Consider the following 9,515-nt stretch of genomic DNA (forward strand, 5'->3'; position numbering starts at 1 on the left):
CAAGAGACTCCAAAAGCCATCTTATTGAAGATCAAAGCTGGAGGTTTCACATTTCCTGATTTCACCCTACATTATAAAGCTGTAGTAATCAAAACTGTCTGGTACGCACAAAAACAGACACATAGACCAATGGAACTACCCTTCTACTTTCGTCTAGCTGGTCTAATAAAAAAATTGACATTAGAGAGATTAACAGAAGAAAATCACCATATTGATTATGTATTTACATTTGAAGGTTCCATAAGAATATGAGCCCCAAGGACAAATCAGGCAGTTGAGGCTTATGTTTTATCCTAAACTAAGAAGATAGAGTGGTGGGAGTGGATAATGGTTTTGGATTTCAAAGGGCAGAAAGGCAATGCACATGAAGATGGAAAAGCCAACTTCTGGTAAAAGAATGTTTGCTAGACCATCTTTAACAAAGGAACATAGAGAGAATTTTAATAAAACAGGCCTTGCTAGGCTCCTCCCTGTCTACCACAGATCAGTTCATATTAAATTATAGCTATTTATAATGATATCTCCCTTACTGGAGTAGCTCCTCTATCTAAATTCTTTTCGGAAGTTAAAAGAAAGGTCAAAGTTTCTTCTTGAGACTTTAGTTACTGAAAATAACCAGCTTAAAATAATCAATATCCCCAAAGGCATATTTTTGGGTGGTAAAGTCTGCTCCCCTCTCAGAATAGATTTGAGAGCCCAGTAAAGCATTTATATATGATCATCTACTATTTGACAAGGGAGCTAAGAGTAGTCAATGGGGAAACGATAGTCTCTTAAAATGATGTTGGTCGAACTGGATAATCACATGCAGAAAAATGAAATTAGACACTTAATATATACCACTAACAAAATTAATTAGAAACGGATTAATGAAAAACATAAGACCTGAAACCATAATGACCTTTGACATTGGTCTGGCATTGATTTTTTGGATAAGACACTAAATATGTAAACAACAAAATAACAATAAACAAGTGGGACTACATCAATCTAAAAAGCTTCTGCACAGCAAAGCAACAACAAAACAACAATAATCAACAAAATGAAAAAGCAACCTAAAGAATGGGGAAAAAAATATTTACAAACCATCTATCTGATAAGGAGTTTATAACCAGAATAAATAAGAAACTTACACAACTCAACAACAATAAACTAATCCAACTGAAAAAAAAAATGAGGAAAAGAATATACATCTTTCCAAAGAAGATATACAAATTGCCAACAGGTTTATGAAAAGGTGCTCAACTAATCTTCAGGGAAATGCAAATCAAAACCACACGTCTGTTAGAGTGGCAATTATCAAAAGTACAGGAGATAACAAGTGCTGACAAGTGTGGAGAAAAGGGAATCTGTGCACTCTATTAAGAGGAGCGTAAACTGGTACAGCTCCTAAGGAGAACAGAATGGAGGCTCCTCAAAAAATTGAACATAGACCTCCATATGACCTAGCAATGCCACTTCTGGGTACATGTCTGAAGAAATGAAATCACTATCTTGAAGCAATATCTGCACTGCTATATTCATTACAGTAGCCAAGACAGGGAAACAATCTAAATGTCCATCAAAAGATGAATGCATTAAGAATATGTAATATATATTTCAAATAGAATATTATTCGGCCATAAAAAGAATATGCTGCCATTTGACAAATACAAATACTGTATGATCTAATTTATATGTGCACCCAGAAACAGAGTAGATTGGTGGTTGCCAGGGGCAAAGGTGGAGAAGGTAGGGAAAATGAGTAAAGGTGGCCAAAGGATGCAAGCATACAATTATAAAACTAATATGTTCAGGAGAGCCAATGTACAGCATGGTGACTATATTTACCATTATTGTGTATTGAAAGTTGCTTTGAGAGTAAATCCTAAATGTTCTCACCAGAAAAAAAGAGTAAGAACGTAAAGTTATGGATGTGTTAACTAACCTTATTGTGGTAATCATTTTGCAACATGTACATATATCAAAGTATATTGCACAATGGAACAATTAATATGTTAATTATATATCAATAAAACTGAAAAAAAAAGAAACCTGGCTCCAATTTTTCCTCATAATAGTGACTCGGTTGCTCAGTTTTGAAATAATACTACTTTTAGATTTGCTAACCTATACCAATTAAAACTAACTGGAATTAAAAATTGTGAATATTCTTTTTGTATTTAAACTGAGGAGATATATAAATATATATATTATATATAAGATTCAAGATCAACTTTTTAAAGTAAAATCTATAACCACTAGTCAAACGTTACTTTATTTCATGAAGTATCACTTGACTAATTGAAAGTGACACCTGGAAAAATGATTATAAAGTAACTTAAAGAAAGACTTTGTAAGAAAGACTCCTTCATCTTCTGGTTAGCATGCTAAGAGAGCCAAGAGGCCACTTTGGTTTATTAGTGACTAATCTGTCCATTCAAAGTTCACTGAACCCAGTGAATTGCATTTGCACAAAAATTATAGTATCAGTTCATATGATCTGTAGCTCTCTTATGTAATTGAAGAGAAAAATGAAAATTTCCTCGATTATGAGCTTTGGTGTCAATGAAAGCCTGCTGAAAACAATCTTTTCCCTCATTCTGTAGCTTTAGCTACAGCTGAGTGTTCTGTAGGCCACCTTTAGGGCCTCTCGATGCACATTTTATAGGTGACTTGTTGCTTTCACAAGAAATCTTACTTTCATGTTCCACATAGCAAGTATTCAGATCTAGAAGAAGTGCCATGGAGCCCTCATCCGTTACTCTGTGCTTGACAGTCTTCAGGCAGAAATTTCTGAATAGAAAACAGGTACTATCTGTCACACAATATTTCATCCTACACCCTTAGTATCTTGCAATTTTTGTTGGTTGGTTATATAACTGGCATGCTAAGCTTAAACTAATGTGTTTTCCATCCCAAATGACACAGCTGCTTTTTTTTCTCTTGCATTAAGCACTGAGCAGGTGGTGTTTTCTAATCATTTATGTTCATTCCGTCTGCTGTCGTGAGCAAGAGAGATCATAGATGTGCTCAGCGGCCCTTGTAGATAAATGGTGATGAATAGAACTGTAAGAGTCTGTTTTGACCATGGAAGCTTCTAATTTAAAAACCATGGCAACAGAAGTGTGGAGGTGGGGCTGGGCTCTGTCCTCTGTCATCCAGAAATAATTCAACATCATCTAGAAGCCATTTGTCTTGGCTCTGGTTATTATTGAGAAATGATGAATCGGAGCATAGAATGAGTAGTAGAAGTGACAGGATATTTTCTTTGGTTAAAAATACAAAGTTTTGTCAATGATCATTTACAACCATTTCATTTTTTTTTACATTTATTAGAATAACAAGATAAAGGAAAATAATGATGATAACATTTTCATGTTCACAGTGTCAAACAAAAGTGTCTCAATTTGTGGTCAGAGCTTTACACATAAACAAGATATTGGCTTTCTCATCCAATTTTAACAGTAAGAGTTGCTTTTTTGTTCCCTCATTACCATTTCAAAGAAAAATTCAGAAAAAATAGACATCGCACTTAATTGAAAGAGTATTGAGTTTCAGATTTTGTGAGCCCTTTAAAAATGTAATTATGGAGAATGTAAGCTCTTTTCAGTTTGATTTTTGACTCTTAATCATTGACTGATATCTATGTACAAAGAAAAATGTGGATAAAAGACACTCTGAATGAAATCAAGCTAGGGGAATAAATTTGTTAAGAAATGCAAAAAGATTATCACCTTTTTGATTTTCTTTATTTTCTAGCTTATACTCTGCAATACTTAATGTGCCATTTAAAATTTGACTTGTTTCTATTGAAAGGGAGTAAAATATACCACCCCCAAAATATGCCTTTTTGGCATATTGATTATTTTGACCTAGTTAACTTTATGAAACAGAAGACATGGGTGAAGTTCTGAAAACTGAGTAGAAGTTACCCATTTGTAAGAAGCATTTACATTTATATGGGAACTCTTAATTTGTAAGGATGTCTCCCTCCCTGTACCAGGAAGAGGAAGAGGATGATTCTAAATCTCTAGAACTCTTATCGGTGGGGAAGGCAAGGATGTAAATCTGCATCGCAGCCTTACTCTTGTTTATTGTGAATTTTCTAGTAACCTCCCATAACTGGCCTCCCCATCATATCCCACATATTTTTTCTTTAGCTGGAGAGATTACTTAAGGTGGTGGCTTGGCCATTTTGAAGTTATTCAGTTTTCCTGGATATCTCCCATGTATGCAGGGAGATATACATGTTATGAAACTTCTCTTTATTTTTCTCTTGTTAATGTCTTTCATTACAGTGGGGTCTCAGCCAAGAACTTAGAAGGATAGAGGGAAAAATATTTTTCCTCCCCTAAGCCATCAATAACATGTTTGCTGAAAGTAAACTATTTAAAGTAAGACTGTCTAGGATACTGTCTGGTCCAGGGAGGCTGAAGACAGCATAATCTCAACAAGACTTCAATTTTGGGCCACGGAAGAGGAAAAATTACAAACTGTAGTAGTAGTATGGAAGTAAAGGAATAAATAAATCCCAAAATGGAAAGGTATAGTCTTCGACCATGCTACCCTGAACAATCTTGATCCTGTCTGATCTCGGAAGCTAAGCAGGGTCGGGCCTGATTAATACTTGGATGGGAGACCACCTAGGAAGACCAGGTGCTGTAGGTGTAAAAAATAAAAAAAAAAATAAGAGAATTTAAGCTGACAAGGTCCTTGCAATCTGTGAGGTCAACCAAGGGTCGCCTCCCCTAAGAAAATAATAATAATAATAATAATAATAATAATAATAATAATAAAATGGAAAGATGAGTGAGAAAATGTAAGGGCATGTCTTACAAGAGGGACTAGGCTAAGAACTTTAGGGAGCCAGATGTATGGTACTGCTTAGAGAAAGATCTAAGAGAGTAAAGAAACTAGAAAGAATGGGGAGCAATGAACTTTTGTAAAAGTTAGGTTTCATTTATTCTTTTATTATTCATTTATTCTGTAAAAGGATAAGTTTTTCAATGTGTTAAAGTCTGAAATTTACATATGCTAATTGTGACTATTGATAAGGAGTATTAAAATGAAATTGGAATGAATTCTGCTAAAGAGGGAAGGCTTTTGTTTATATCTTTATCTATTTTTCAGTACTAACCAGGAATGCACACAGAGTTACATTTTCTTGAAGGCTATGGAGTTAGTCTTATCTACATAATCATTCATTTCAATTTTCCTACTTAACTGCTTTTTATTGGCACCATACCTTAATGTTACAGCTATAAAATGGAAAAGGAACAAGAGTGACTGTATCTCATGTCTCTTCTATAAATTATGGCCAGTTTTAATATTCTCAAAGAAAGTCTAGACTGTGAAGCCTGTTTTTTTAAGAGCTTGATCTCAAAACTGAGTCACTTACAATCTGGTTAACAGTAGACAAATTAGAACTCAAACTCTTTATCTCTAAAAATGTTCTAATAATACCAATTCTTCATAGAATTGTTGTAAAGGCAGAATGATTTCCTAGTAGATATTATAAAATGGTGCCTGAACCACAGAACTTTTAAAACACAAATTAGGTATTAACATTACATTATTATTCTGAATGCTGGAAATTGAAGGACATTTGGGAAATTAACATTATTAACAAATGAAATGTGAAGGGGTTTGAGAAGTCACAGTTTTTATATTCTAAACTGGTATTATCTCACATCTTTTTGAGTTAAAATAATAAAATGAGCACAGACCAACCTGTATAATTCATTTATTTGCAAATTATACACTAATAACATTGTACTCATATACTTTTTTATATTAACAATAATAGAGTAATTTAAAATGATGAGATACAAGTAATTATGGGCAAGGACTTATGAATAAAATCATTAAGAAAGTTTTCTTCTAGAAGGCAAATTGATACCCATGGCACTTTATTTGTTCAATTCAGAGTTAGAGTACTTCTCTTGGTTTCCTAAGAGCTACTGGGGTTAAAGGAGAGTACTGACAGCAATGCATGTTGGCTAAATACTTGTCGAGCAAAAGTCCAGATAATCTTTGACTTTTGGAATTAAGAGACCCTATTAAGGGAACAAAAACATATTCATAAATGTAGTAGGGGACTTCTCCTTCTAAACTTAGCTCATCTTAGAAATATTTCTTTAGCTCCCTGTTTTAGGCATGAGCTAATCATTGTAATAACACTTACTTCCATTCATTTACCTCCCTTCTAGACTATAAGCTCCTTTTAGAATAAATCATTTCCTCAGTACCCGGCATAATATTGGGCAGATAGTAGTCCAAAAAATATGTGCTGTTGAATATAATGTATATGAACACGAAGACAGAGCTACTACACTGTCATGACTTACTGAAGAATGTTGAATTTCCCAAAATCTCTTAATGTAATATGCCCAATCATTTTGACTATTTTTAATATCTACCTTTATTTGAGGCAGTGGGTAAATAAAACTCTCTAATATGGGTATAATTTTTATATTCATTAATTCAGCAAGGTAAAGCTGGTGACCTTATCTCAGAACATATTTTATGAATTATGATTAATTTATTTTCTAGTGGTGAGCTGAAAGGTAAAATAGAGAGTTTTCTGTTTGTGAATGTAGCACTTTGTCTTCCAGTGCTCTCATAAACATTCTTGACACAACGTTGATCATGTTAGGAATAAGTCTGACTAGAGGCATGCAACTATGTTAATAATGAGAATGAGACATTAGGAGAATTAGGTATCAACTGGAAAGCCATTCAGGATTCACCAAGGGGAAATGTATATAAGAGAAGCTTTCTGAAATGCAAATGATGTTTTCTAGAAACCCGAAGGATATATGAACCCAAATATAGCCAGCTCACTAAGCCATGTTTAATTTATTTTAATTTCTGACAGGATATCTATTTATTAGTAGAATATAAATTTATGTGTGATAGAGAAAATAGACCTGAGGATGATTTTAAAAAAGCAAAAAAAAAGGGTTCATCTTATGGTTCTGAGAAAACTCTGGACCATAAACTGCCAGATTGTTAGGTTGAAGAGCCTCTTTGTGGTTTTCTAATACGATAAAATCAAATCTATAACATATCTGTGTCCTTTTCAATGTTCAATTGTTTATTTGCCCCATTACTAGAGAAAAGCAATTAGATGTCAATGAAAAAGACACCATTTTCAAAAAAAATTGTGATATTAATAAGAAAATCTAAACATTGTGGATAGCATGTACACATGAAATGGTAAAGTATCTTATATGAGAAATCATTGTTTCCATCCTGTATTTTTATGCATTTATTGTCTGTAAGAGATGCTTAAAAAGATGGAGTAATGTAAAATAAATAAATTTGTTCTTTCAATGATAGAAAAATTTAGTTGAAGAAACCAGATGGATTATAAATATATACAGTTCAAATATTGAGAGGACCTGCGTCAGAGGGCGAGAATTGGAAAAGGCTTCCTTGAGAAGGAGATTATTTTAAAAGACTAATAAGAGCACAGCACAGGGTGGAGGAGAAAAGAAGGGATTTATGAATAAAGTCAAAGGAATTTGTAAAGGGAAGAGAACACAATGAATGAATAAAGTCAAAGGAATTTGTAAAGGGAAGAGAACACAATGAGTCAATTTTATTTGGATGTCAATGAGTTTCACTGGCTTGCATGAACCACTTGAAGATGTGAAAAGTTGACATGAATGGAATGAACCGTTTTAAAACGAAGCCACAGCAGTCATTCCATAGAAAATGTCTTTCATGACTTGCTTCTCGAAACTTTGGATTGTTTAAACTGGGCAAAATAACTTTTGGACTGGGCCAAGCAAACATTGACTTAAAAACAACTGTTTGTAAAGCTAACAGAAAAGCAGATATCCTGACCACAAGGATGGATGATTATGGACATTCTTTAGACTCAGTAACTAGCATTTATAGCTAAAGAGCTTGCTAGCACCAGTAGAAATTCTTTCTATTCGTGTAATTATTTCCCTTCCTTTATCTTATAAAAACTCTATATCTTCACCCTGAAATCAAGATGAATTTTGGTTTCTGCCTGAAATCTGTGCTCCTGGTTTGCAATTATTTAATCTCAAATAAATGCTCGTTGCCTCCCCCCTTTTTTAAAAAAAATTAAGGTAATAAAGGATTAAGGAAAATTGATAATTATAGACTGTAGTTCCAGAAGAGGGTTGGATTAAACTTTAAGCCATATATTTTAGATAGATGATTAAAATAAAGAAGGAAATTTTTTGAGGTAATATTGATAGCTAACGTTTATTGAATGCATGCTATGTTAACTTTGTGCCCACCATTTCATTTACTCCTCAAAACAAACATATAAGATAGATTCTATTATTATCACCATTTTGTGTAAGAGGAAATGGAAGCAAGAGAATTTGAATAACTTGTTCAGTATTACACAAATTGCTACACAGTGAGGGTCTGTTTTGGTTCCAAGATGCAGTCTCATAATAGTTAAGTCGTTCTGCCTCTCAAGTGAGCTATTTCAGAAGTCTGATTGATTTTTAAAGGAATAGGTCATATCCCAAAAAAGTAAAATCAACTTAAAGCTAAAAACAAGACATTTTCAATGGAAACAACTTCTAGCAGGAAGAAATGCTATCTTCTCTACCTATAATGTTCCCAAATCACCACTGCGAAATTGCTCTGCCCCTTGGCATAATGCTAGACTGACTATCCATTCATATTCAGAGCTAATAAATTGAAAATAAGCCTTGATTTTGTTCAAGTAGGACGAAAAGTAAAGTCTATATCTCACACAGAACTTTTCTTGCAAGTAGTATTTATTCTTTCCCAATACTCAACAAATATAACAAACTTAAAAATGATGATGAAATATAACCTGTACAAAGATAATTCTCTAAAGCAAAGCCTGGATATGTAAAAGAATGAGAAGAAGAGGTTCAAAGTGGAAGAGTGTTCAGGAATAAGAACCTTTTGGTTTCCTATGCCATAAAATATAAACTGTTAAATAAGTAAGGGCCTCCTGACATCTATGTTAAGATATACAAAGTAATCAGAAAGAAAAGGCTTCCATTCCTAGGCTAGTGAATTCTCTGATTTTACTGGACCCAATGGAGCTTTGTAGGTTCACGCGACCTTTGAAGATGTCAAAAAATGTTAAGCTATTACTTAAAAAGTTTGTGCCAAAGGAGATGAGAGTCTTTTCAGAGCCAACAAACATGTACTATACATCTACTGAATGATAGTTTTTAAAAACACTTTATCTCACTTAATCATCAAAACCATGTAGTCATTATATTTCCATTGTATAGGTGAAGAAAGTGAGACTTGTTTGTATCCTCACAGTTGATGAGTTATGTGGTTAGAGGTGAAATCCAGGAACTATTTTTCTATGTCTGTGTGCTTTCCCTTATACCATTCCACTGATCCATAAAAATCGATTTATCTTACTTTTTCTATAACCTTTTTGAGGTTATAAAAGCTATATAACCCTTGAATTTTAGCCTTCATAACCGTTTCAGCTTTGCTCATTTTTTTTTTTTTAGAAAGGAGTTTTACAATGAATGCATTCATTGAAC

General features: G+C 33.5%; 1 pseudogene; it reads left to right on the forward strand.

Moving 5' to 3' along the window:
• The first annotated feature begins 4,531 nt into the window (after window positions 1-4,531).
• Window positions 4,532-4,650, forward strand: LOC118604810 (annotated as a pseudogene).
• The last annotated feature ends 4,865 nt before the right edge of the window (window positions 4,651-9,515 follow it).

Source organism: Rousettus aegyptiacus, unplaced genomic scaffold (genome assembly GCF_014176215.1).
Source record: "Rousettus aegyptiacus isolate mRouAeg1 unplaced genomic scaffold, mRouAeg1.p scaffold_m13_p_6, whole genome shotgun sequence".
NCBI lineage: Eukaryota > Metazoa > Chordata > Mammalia > Chiroptera > Pteropodidae > Rousettus > Rousettus aegyptiacus.